This window comes from Nesoenas mayeri (genome assembly GCF_963082525.1).
Source record: "Nesoenas mayeri genome assembly, chromosome: 3".
NCBI lineage: Eukaryota > Metazoa > Chordata > Aves > Columbiformes > Columbidae > Nesoenas > Nesoenas mayeri.
Genome location: NC_137544.1, coordinates 119,491,061 through 119,502,832, shown reverse-complemented (window position 1 = coordinate 119,502,832; position 11,772 = coordinate 119,491,061).

Sequence of the window (11,772 nt, the reverse complement as noted above, 5' to 3'; positions counted from 1 at the left end):
ATCTTGGGAGACCTGTACATGAGGATAGCGTGGAAACGGAGGAGTCAAAAGGGAGCAAACCCTTTGTGGTTTTATATTGTGGTTATTAGAAATATGGCTACTATGTGGGAGAATGAACATGAAGCCTTTTTGGCTCATTTGAGCTGGATGTTAAAGTCTCTTGTGCTCTTTTTATATGCTGCCAAAGTTCCTTTGTCCTGTATCCGAATTCTTCCAATGATTTGCCCAAGCATCAGGTGTACAGTGCACTAAGAGCCAATAGAGAGGTGAAAGATTCCTAAGATTTGCCATTTAAATTCATCGTAGTAAGATTTTCAGGAATACATGCTGATACAAATACATATACGGTGATGGTTAACATGGATTTTACACCTTGCAAGTGTCACTGATTTCCAGTCTACCAGCAAGTTATTGGTGTACCTGAAAAAGTCAAGTTCTAGGAGTTCAGTTCTTTGCAAGAATGTTGTTCTAGTCACTTTTTTTTTTTTTGTCCAGAGAACTCTGGACAGTGTAAGACTCAGTTACCAATTCAAGGAAATTTTTCTGAATATATGGACAAACAGGTTTTAAAAACCATTTTGTTAAACCTATATGCCCAGAGTTTGCTCCCTTAAAGCTGTTCATGTGCATTTCAATACCCAGCATGGCTCACGTTGAGCAGTTAATCCAATGCTTCATAGTAAATTCCATCCTTCAGATTATCTATTAATTTCATTTTGATCAAAACATTTATTCTCTTGGGCTGTTTTCTCTCAATATGCATTACATTAGAAATTACCTTATTTAATTGTGAAGTATCTCTGTACTTTACCAGGTACAGAGATTATTTCATAATTACATCAAATGCAAAACCAGACAGTTGGTGTTTTTTGGTGTTTTTTTCTTCCTTTGGCTGTGTTTAAGAGTCTCTGACATTAAAAGAAATGTCTAGTCACTTTAGCCAAGTGCAGTTATGGAGTAACATATCTAAATTAAAAACACTGCAGTATCAGAACTATAAAATATTGTAGAATTTCAGCCCAGAGAACATTAATCATTATCTTACACTTTATGTATTGCACACTTTTAAAATTTGTATAAAAATGCAATTACTTGAAACTTCACATTACTTCAGTCTGGCACACAGACTAAAGCATTTTTAAAACAGGAAAATAACAAAATAAAAGCAAGAAAGAGGTTTGACAGGTATTCTTCTTAAGGTGAGGGAGTCCTGGTCTGATCTTTTAGCCATGGGCCACCTTTACTAAATTAATTACAATCACTGTTTGCTGGAAGAATCATAATTGAGTTTATCATCTGTCCATTCAAATATTACATTCATCTGGTTAAATAATCAAAAACCTCATGACTTGAGTGACAAAATAAGGCAGCGTGCAGACTAAGCTCTCGAAAGAGACAATTTCTGAATATCTAATAGGGTAGATTTTGTTAGTAAAATTATCCCACAACAATCAGACAGCAAGTATATTTAGAGAAGACAGAGTTCATGTAAAATCACGTAGTAAGCTAAAAAAAATTCACTGAACTAACATAGTTTTCTTAGGAGCTTGATTTAGTTATTTATATAAGGATATTATGAAAGGCAAGAAAATAGCAGTGCATTGTTCTCCGGCATTAGTATCTCCAACACAAACTAATCAATTTTAAAACATGCAAAATTGCTAATACTGTTATTGCTGTCCTTCATCATAACTCAGTGTCATTTTATTCATCTCACCCCTAAGAAATGACCTTTTCTGTGTGAATCCCCACCTTTTTCCGCAAATCCCCTGAGTGACAGAATCTCATCCTAATCCCATTTCCATTTAGATGTTATAGAAAAGCATTGTAGGCCTTGGTGAGAATAAGTAATCATAATGGAAAGATAATAATATGTTTATAAAATTTGAATTTTATAATAGCAAATTGAAAAATTACAATAGTATTTCACACCACTGAAGGTCAGTGTTACTAAGTGCAAAGCTATCGATCAAGTGTTTTTAAACTTTCATAGTTTCCATTATTTTGTAATACAGAAGAACATCTCTTATTTCAGAGAGCACCTCTTTCTGAGGTAATTCCTCAACTACCTAGTGATCACACATTCTGGTGTTAAAAGCAGTAGTTGTTTGTAGGGAAAAGGCATACTAGAAAAACATTTAGTATATTTTAGCTGCCTTTTAAGCAGACCTAAAAACACAAACAGCTTCACAGGCCTCTGCAAAATGCACCATACACCACAGTTTAAAAATTTCAGCCCTAACGAGTTTTTAAAGGTAAAAAATATGAAAGGTCTCATAATTAAGTACAGCAAAAGAATGCTTTAAATGGTATACAGTTGTACTGTTTTTTCTAGAGCTAAAGGTTGTTGTGAGGGACAGTTGTGCTCTTGTCTTCACCTTGTTTCTGACCCTGCAGCCCTGTTTTTTCACTTGTGCCAACTCTGGTGCCCATTGATTCCCTTGTGCACTGGGCTACTTTGTACACTGACCAAAAAATTGTTTTTTGATTATTTGGTTTTTAGGCTGGCCTGGCTTGCTGAAGCTGTGACACAAGCACTAAAGCTGACTTGAAGAAAGCATCAGGAGGGCTCATCCACAAGCCAAACCAACGTTTTTGGAAATGAATGTTAGATCAGACACTGGAAGAGCACACAGGTGAGAGTCACCAGACTTCCCCTTCTATCACAGTCCTCCCAGTCCACATCCTGTAACTGGCACAGTTTTGCTGTATCCCCCTTCCTCTGTTTTACCCAAGAAGTTTTTGCTACAAAATATTTTTAGTGATTTGCATATAATTATCTTGCACTATACTTTTATTTCTGGCTATCTTAAAACCATTTTGCGTTATTAGCAGTTCACAAACTCAGATGGAGACTCTGGACATCTCTGTTATAATACCTCAGCACAAAGCAGTACAGCTGTTAACAAAAGTGTCTGAAGCAGCCAGTGTGTCTGTCCTGATGATTTTTAAATGCAAATGTTCTTCTGTATTTAAGAACTTTAATATCTGAAAATGTATGCTGGTACCAAAACCAAGAAAACTGATTGATCTATTAACACTATAAAATGATTAAGTAAGCATTGGATATTTTAAAATGTCTTGGGTCTAGAGAGCCCTCAAAGCTCATGTTCATCTTTGTATGTCTTGGCAAAATCTTGGCACTCTTTTTGGCAGTGAAGTGACTGATGTATGAACATTAATGCATTCACATAAATTAACTTCTGCACATAAAAAACAGAGAGGCTTTAAGCCCAATTACATCTTCCTGAATTGTACAAATACTCCCTTTGCAGTCAGTGGCAACTCAAGATGAGGCCAATCCATATGTTGTATTGATTCTAGAGGCACAAGCGTATGCAGTTAATCCCTTTCAAACGTTGCAGAGCACAAACTCTTGGAGATCTTCCAAGCAGCCAGCTGAAAATTGCCTTTTAGAACCAGGGAATGTATCTTGTTAGAGATTCCAAAAGATGCTGGGCCAAAATCTGGCCATGCTTTTGCAAGTGTTAAGTGAGAATATTTCAGTGGAGATGTGTGTATATACACCAATATAAATATACACCTGATCATTATCTTGCAAGATAGAGTATAAAGCTAACATCTTCTTTCCTGTTAATTTCTGAGAAAACCAAACTAAAGATAAGAAACAAATAAAAACATTGTTTTGTTCTAGCTAGCAATTTAACAAACCCCAAAATATTTCTCTGATGTTTCATGATAGCTCTGTGAGGGTCTTTTGTGCTGCTAATAGGTTTACCTGGAAATAATTCAGATACCATAGTGAGGACTGACAGTATAAATCTTCCCAGGTAGGTTGAAAACTGTTAAGGGCTGCAAATGCACCTATGGTCTGTGTTTGCATGTGAATGGGATCTCCTGTACACATGTGACTTGTAGGATCCATGGCAGTCATTACAGATGGGAAACTTGAGAATTGTCTTCCTGTAGAGTTAAAGGCTTAGCAGCTTGAGATGTATTCACACCGAATCAAACAGCCACTGAATCCAACAATTTTGAACCTATGGTATTTCTCTTGGGTGCTGGCACTGCCTTTTTGTGGGGTTTTCTAAATACTGTAGGAATACAAAACCATCTCTCAAGCAGAGCTCAGAATTCATAGTCTGACTCCCAGGATCCAGTTTAGAATCTTCAGATTTCACAGTGTGGCTGGATTGTGCAAGTAACACTGGGGTCAAAATGAACTGTGTTACTAAATAAATGTTGTATTTGTATGGTGGTAAAGTATATTGTTTCGACTAGCTAAGTTCTGACCTTAGTGCCCATTGTAAATCTATGTTGTCTAGAAATGCCGATATTATCCAAATAAGTAAAGTCATTAAAACAGAGTTATATCACTGGGCATCATATTCTCTACATTTTCAAGGTTTACTTGCCCTCAGTTTAGAAAACTGACATAACAAAACCAAATTTTGGAGAGAAACTAAATATGTTCTTTAGTAAATTTCATAGCGTAAACATGCAAAACAAAGGCTCTAAGTTTGTATGCATTTTTAGATTATAAAATTAATCCATATTCCCAGATGGTTGAGAAGTATAATGTATACTGACAGCAAATACTAATTTTTAGAACAGCAAGGTCAGAAAGGTGAATCACTGCTGCCCTTTATGTGACGAATGTCTTTCATTACTTTTAGCTCTTGGACTATTTAAAAGAGTTGCCTCAAATCTCACAGAAAAACAGCCATTATTCTTGGATCACAGTCTATAAATTGAGGAAAATCCATTATTTGTCTTAGAAACAAAGAAGATGAATACTCGTCTGACTAATTTTACAGTTGTTTGTAATCAGTGACTTAAAAATTCATTTTATCTGCGTTATGCACCTTATGAAGAAAGCTAGTGTTTGTTCAGATCAGTTTTCAAGCCAGTAGATGCAACTCCAGAGATTTTATGCAAAGCAAAAAGTTTACATTATAGCACTTTATTACATTTAACTTTATAATAGTTAAGTAAATGTTTAAGAGGAGCACAGACTATAAAAGTAGAGAATACTGTGTAGAAATTAGAAAAAAGAGAAATACATAATGTATGATGTAAAAAGAAACAGATAACGAAAATTAAAAGGATTTTACTAGAGAAAAACAATTTCATTTTATTGTAAAGCTCTAAATGAATAAAATAAAGTCTTTGAATGTGAAGATGATTAAAAAGACAAAATCATTAGCTAAAGATATTTACAAGTTTAGACTTCCATTTTGATTGTGATTTTAATTAGCTGGACACTGGGGGGGATGAAAATGAAAGCCTGCATCATCTACTTACTCTTTAAATTGCATTCCACCTTAATTTTCTGCTCTTCAGTTCTTAATTTTCTCTATTTTTGTTCTAAGTAATCCGGTTATCAGAATAAAGTGATTTTCTCTCAGCCAGGTTTAACATTCAGTATTTGCGTCTGTGAACCAAAAGTTCACCCCACTGCTTCAATTTTTATTCTTTCAATAGCAGAAACTCTCCAGGAAACTTTTCCAGTCTTTTGTCTGTACAGCGGGGTGCTTTATGTACACATGACAGTTATGTAGCTAATAACAAAGGATTCTATTTTAAAAATAATTACGTTCCATTTACACAGTTTCCCACGGAATTTACTCATAAAATGCAGGATGCACCAAAAGATTAAATGCCATTTTCCTGTTCATTAAAGCCATTTTTCTAAATGTAACTGAGTTATTTGCCTTTTTGTCTTGAAAGAACCACATACTCAAGAAGTGGTTAGAGTCAGTTTATTCTTAAACAAAAGAGCTAATTACATTTAAGCTGTGTCTGCAGCCTACAGTTAACTTGCTGGTTTGTACCCCAAGGTCAGGCTATGGGCAGATACTCCCTTCGTGAATAGCTGTACTGGTTGAAGATGCTGAAGACACACTTGACCTGACTGTCCTTCCTGTGCCAAAAAGTGCTTTGTCAGCTGATCGGCCTGAGTGAGGGAACACAGTAGATCCTTCTGCTTCTACCAAAACCATCCAGGTTGATTTAAATATTTGATGAAGGTGATTGAAGCAGATTATGTTGCCTTTTCCAGAAAATCTCTGTAAGCAGAAATTCAGAGCTGAGATGGCTGCTGTGGGTGCGTAAGCATGACAGTCTAGTCACCCTGTGAACATCCTTGCTGATTGTATGAAGGATCACTCTCAGTTTCTGCCTTCCCCTGAACATGACCTGTTGTCAAGTAACATGGGATTCTTCTGCAAGTTGACTTGTAAGACACCTTTTTGGCCCAGGAGGGTGAGCTGTGGAAAGGACATAAAGGGACTGTCGACACAGGAGGGCTTTCATCTGCACTGAAGATGGAAGATGTTATATAAAAGGGAGCACGCCTGTATTTCAGCCCTTAACCCAGCCAGGTTGGCTGGCTTGGGCTAAAGGTATCTGTGCTGCAATTGATGTTTTCTCTTAAAGGTCAGCAGAGGAGTTAATGTTATCTCAGTAAGTCCTTGTTCCTCTCCAAATAGTTTCTTTCAGGAACAATTCAGTCCTCAGAGATGTCTTACATGCCATTCTTATATTGCATGATCAGTTTTAGCTGGCTAAAAAACAGGAAGTGTAGTTTGATCTTGACAAGATCATTTATCTTACTGTTTAAAAAGAAATTCACTCACAGGCCTTCTTGGCCTGTCTTCCCACTTGAGGGAAGAATGCAGATAGGATTCACTCAGGGCCTTTTTGCAGGAGAGTTTCCAGTGAGTGTTTAAACAATCTTCAGCAAAGCCTACAAATACCTTTCTGTAGCTGGGAGTTCATCTCTTTTTAGTGTCATTTTAGTTTAGATCAGCATTGTGCTTTTGAAGTGAATCTCTGATTGTCCCGATGTTCTGTGCTTTGATTCACATCATGATATGGTATTGAAGCACATGAACTGAATTCCTTTTGGATTAAACTGAAGTGGAAAATGCTGTAATACATCTAATACACTCCAGTTGCAAATGGGCATTCAGTCAATTATACTCAACTACAGCTTTTTTTCCTTCAAGTTTAAAAAAAAAAAAAGCATGACAGAAACATCACACCCTTACCACCTCCTGTTTTGCTTTAAGTTAACACTCCTTATGGTCTACAAACACAGCTAATGCAAATGAAATTCAAGGATAATCTACTTCAAAGTCAGTGCCTCCATATTTCTACCTTTACCTCTCTCTTTGATGGAACTAGGTGTTCCTCTTATAATCACCCTCTCCCAACTAATTCTAGTAAGTTCAGAAGTCTGTCAAGATACAGTTGTGTGTTCACTAGGCAGAACAGCCAATTGCAAATGTTATATTTAAAACTAAAGGTTCAATTATAGGACCAATTTATGATCTCAGTTGAGCCAATATAAATCTGATATAGTTCATTGACTTTAACCTGACTGCAGTAGCTTTATTCCAGATTTGCTCATGTGTAATGAAATAGAGTTCAGACAATGGCTTCGCTTATTACTTTTTTCAAGAATTAACTAGTGATGTAAGTTGCAATACAGAGTCCTTCCACCTTTGAAACAAGGCCTCATAATTATCACTTGTGGGTCAAAAGATACATTCAGTCCAACGGTGCTTTGACAACCGAAGTGCTGTAAAGACTTTGTTTAAGAAAGCAAGAAGCGGGTGTATTGAGACATGAAGAGTTTAGCAATACTGCCTGGAAATAAGGACTGGTCACCTGGTATAATGTAGATGTACATAAATACAAAAAAGATGTTGTTTATCCAAAATAACTTATAAGGTTAACTTATTTTCTGTGTGCATGCTGTAGAAGTACTAAGAATTTTTATGGGTTTCAGTTTAGAAGGATTGGTGGAATTGTCCCAAGGGTGGTAAACTATGCAGAATCTGCAAAGGCCACATTTCTGCAGACTTTATTTTCAATATCCAGATTGAGAGCAGAGAGATTAGTCTCAAGTTTCAGTGCTTCAATCCTGTTCTTTAAGGACTGTGCACACATGCTGACTTTAGCACTGTCAAGCAATATCTGTATAGCAAGAAGCCAACCATTCCAAAAACAATTTAAAGCACTTAAAATTAGGCTTTTGTTCTTTATTACTCCCCAGAGGAGCCTATCTGTCTAAGTAAACATTTAACAAATATCCTCTTCAGAGCTGTCCAGGTCAGGTATGGTTTTAAGTAGGTGCTATCCTCAGGGAAGGTTTGATTCAAAATTCCCTGAAGTTCATAGATATTCTGCTTTACTGTATGGAGTTTTATTTTTGTCAAGTTAACAAGAAGGAAATTAAGTGAATAAATGCTCTACCCAGTCTGCTGCAAAATAGCTGCAGATAGTTGGTATTCAGAGTCACTGACTAAATTACATTGGAACAGAGGACTATCTGTAAACAGCGAGTGCTAGATCCAATCAAGCACATAAGGACTGAGCACAGGGTTTAAGAGAGACTTCAGGGGTCTAAAGTTGAACTACACTGCACACCATACATTAGATATATAGTAAATAAACATGTTTTCGTTAAAGCTAAAAGTCAAATTCTTGACACTGACAAAATTCTCTTAACTGGGAATCAGAATCTTGCACAACACATTCTAGCACAGCTCTATCAAGTTTATGCTGGCCCTGTGTTGAAGTCTGTAGGTTTGAATGCTTGGAATTAGTTTCAGGTGCAGTAGTCACAGAAAGAAAACGTGTACAGGCACAGCTTTTCAAAGAAATAACAGAACTGAAACAGGTTTAGAGAATTATCCATCAAATTACATTCTTAAGAGTGGCTATTAAATTGTTGATGAAAGAATATAAGTTGATGAGTCAGGGACACTAAAAGACCAAATGCATGGCTTCTCAAGATATTACACAGAGTACTAAGAATTTCACTTTATAACCCAATGTGATTAAATAGTATACTGCTGAAAATGCAGATGTTACTACTATAGTTTAAAAAAAGTGCCTTTTAAAAATGTTTCTAATTAAATCATGAAAGATCACAAAGAAAATCGGGAAGGGTTTTGCGAAGAGTGCAGTCATATAGAAGGCCTAGGATTTGAGGCTGATCTTTGAAGTTTCAGCCTTCAAACAACATGGCCTTGAAGCCATTGAAAGATTTTTCTGGTGAAACTGAGTAATGTTGCGGTTATGTTGTACTACTCAGTAATACGTGCTAGCCATTTGTAAGGAAGGGTTATTTTTAAGAAAAATCTGTTTTCAGATTGACCTTGGACTTGTATTTCTAAGGCAGCTAAAGAGAAGGCAGCATTCACAACATTGAAGATTTCTGCCGTCTATGTAATGTTCAGATCTCAGTTAAGCATGTTTTTAAATGGCAGTGTTAGATTGAAACAGCAGAATAATTCACCTATATTTTGAAATCGAAATGCTAGTATAAAATAAGGCTTCATAAGGACAGCAGGACTTAGGAAAATAACTGTTTGTATATGGGATATTTTATCTTTAAATAGTTGTGATTTCTTAGGCCTTAGACAAGAGACTATTTCTGAACTAAAAGCAGTGTGAGCATTCTGTTGTGTTTTATAGAGTTAGAACTACATGTCAGTAAATATTAAAATAGTGTATAACGCAGCTGAGATTGTGGACATTGCTTAATCTCAAAATATAGCAGTAGTTGCAGGATAATCTTTTCTGTATTCCAATGGCTTTTCTTCTGCCATTCAACATACTGTCATGTGTTTTTTGATGCAAGTACTTAACCATAAGAAGATATGGATGAATATGTTTCAAGAATGGGAGCAAGCCCATTAATGTATGCAGACCCCCTTGTTCTGGGGTATTCCATTCATACACTTAAATCCATTTCTACAGGGTCAAGTCTAGTTCTTTGTCACTGTTTTCTTCTACATATACAAATTCCTCCAGGCCAAACACAAAGTGTGTTTCTGTTCAGTCTAATATTCTTTCTCCTTTATAGAAATTAAACATTTTTATTTGGGAGGTGATCTTCTTTGCTTCCCAGCAGGTCAGTAGCAATTACTTGATTCCATGCTGCTTACACCCTTCAAAATCTGAGACAAGATACCCCTAAATATCAGGTGCCGGTGGAATTGTGAAACTTATTTATTCTTGCAAACCTTTTCTGAGAAGAGTTGAAGGAGTAAATTCTTTACGGAGTTAGACTTGCCAGGCTCCTTGGCTGAGATCCCAAACGAAAAGCTTTCTTGCATTTTAAGTCTAGATGTGACCTCTTCACCTGCTCCTCTGGGGAACTACTTTAGGTTGATTGCTTTATTCATGTCTTTCTTATCTATAAAGTTCTCATAACTTTTTGGTTGTTGTTGTTTTAGTAAAGTGACCATACTATTAACCCAGTCAGTAGTGTCTGAATTAACTCCAAATGAGTGAACCATCTGGTGAAGTTCAGTTTGTATTCTGTCTCTGAGAGTTAATTGGGTTTTATGTGGCACATCTACTTCAGAAAGCACATTGGGGCCTATAGCAATGTGTTATATTACAGATTTAATGCATCCCAATCCATTAAAAACTTCATCAGATTCATTAACTGTAGTTTGAACATCCATTTCAGTAGACAAATTTGTTTGATCATATGCTTTTACAGTTGGCTGTTATATCTGAGCGTGTTTCCTCTTCCCCTACTTACGACTTCAGTCAGTGACATCTCCTCTGTAGAAAGAATGGTTTGGCTTCATCTCCTGAACATTTTAATTGACTGCTAATGAATCATAGTTATTGCTTTAGTATTTGAACATTGAGTGGCTGTTAGTTTTTCTGCATATTTTTGCCACTGTTACATTTCACAGAACTTGCAAAGCTCCTTCGTGTTGCCTTTTATTTCTAGCATCAGAAACTATTACTGAAAGGATCTGGTTTTGAATGTTTGTATACGTACAGAATAACAATAATAAACAAATAATAAACAAATCTTAAAATGGTATCATCTTCCTCACAAGACTTATAAGCTTCAATTAGAAAAGGACCAACTGAATTAAATTGGTTTTGTCCAGTCTTTTGAATGTTCCATGAATGGGCTGTTCACATCTAAAACATTCTGCACTGTCGTGTGCATGTTCAAAATACCAGTTAATGGTCTTTCCATGCTACTAGTTTAAAAAGGAAATATTTCTGTACCAATATCGTTTTAGGGTAGAAGAATGTTTATTTGGCTTTTTCTTTTCCTTTTAATTGTTCAACAATTTCCAGCTATTTCTGGTTGCAAAGAAATACACAATAGGTCTTGAAACCCTCTGTGCCTATGACATGCAACAGGGTACATGATTTCTCTCCCTTCTGTCTTATTTTGTTACAGTTCTTCTTCCAGGAAAATTTGGGAGTGCTTCAACTGCTTTTGGCGTTGCAAAATTCCTTCCAGCGTGAAGAACAGTGGTAAGTTCATTTACTCTACTTTTGTCAAGATCCCGTTTATTTCTGACACTGTACAATTAGAGCAAGTGGTGGTTAAAAATTCTCCCCCAAACTAATTTCCTGCTCCCACTCAAAAGCATAGATCAAGGTCATGCCAGGCTATGCTTCTCTCACATCTCAGCATGTACCGACTCCACTGGATCCTCAACAGAATTCTGGAGCTGATACACCTAAAAAAGGCATTTCTTCCATGACGAGTTTTCCCTTTTTTAAAAACAAACCAAAACAGAAATCCCAACTATCTAAACAGAAATTCAGTGGAAAAATTAAATTCAATCAACATATGACATCGGAAAACACCTGATAATTTAAATCTGTGGGAAATGTCAAGAGCTTTTTCACTGTCCTCCCTACATTACCTCACCTGAATCATTTGTCTTTCATAGGACTAGTAAACCTTAATTTGCTTTAGCAGCTTTGAATGGATTTTTGTTTCCTACCACAGCCTTTCAACTCTAGTAA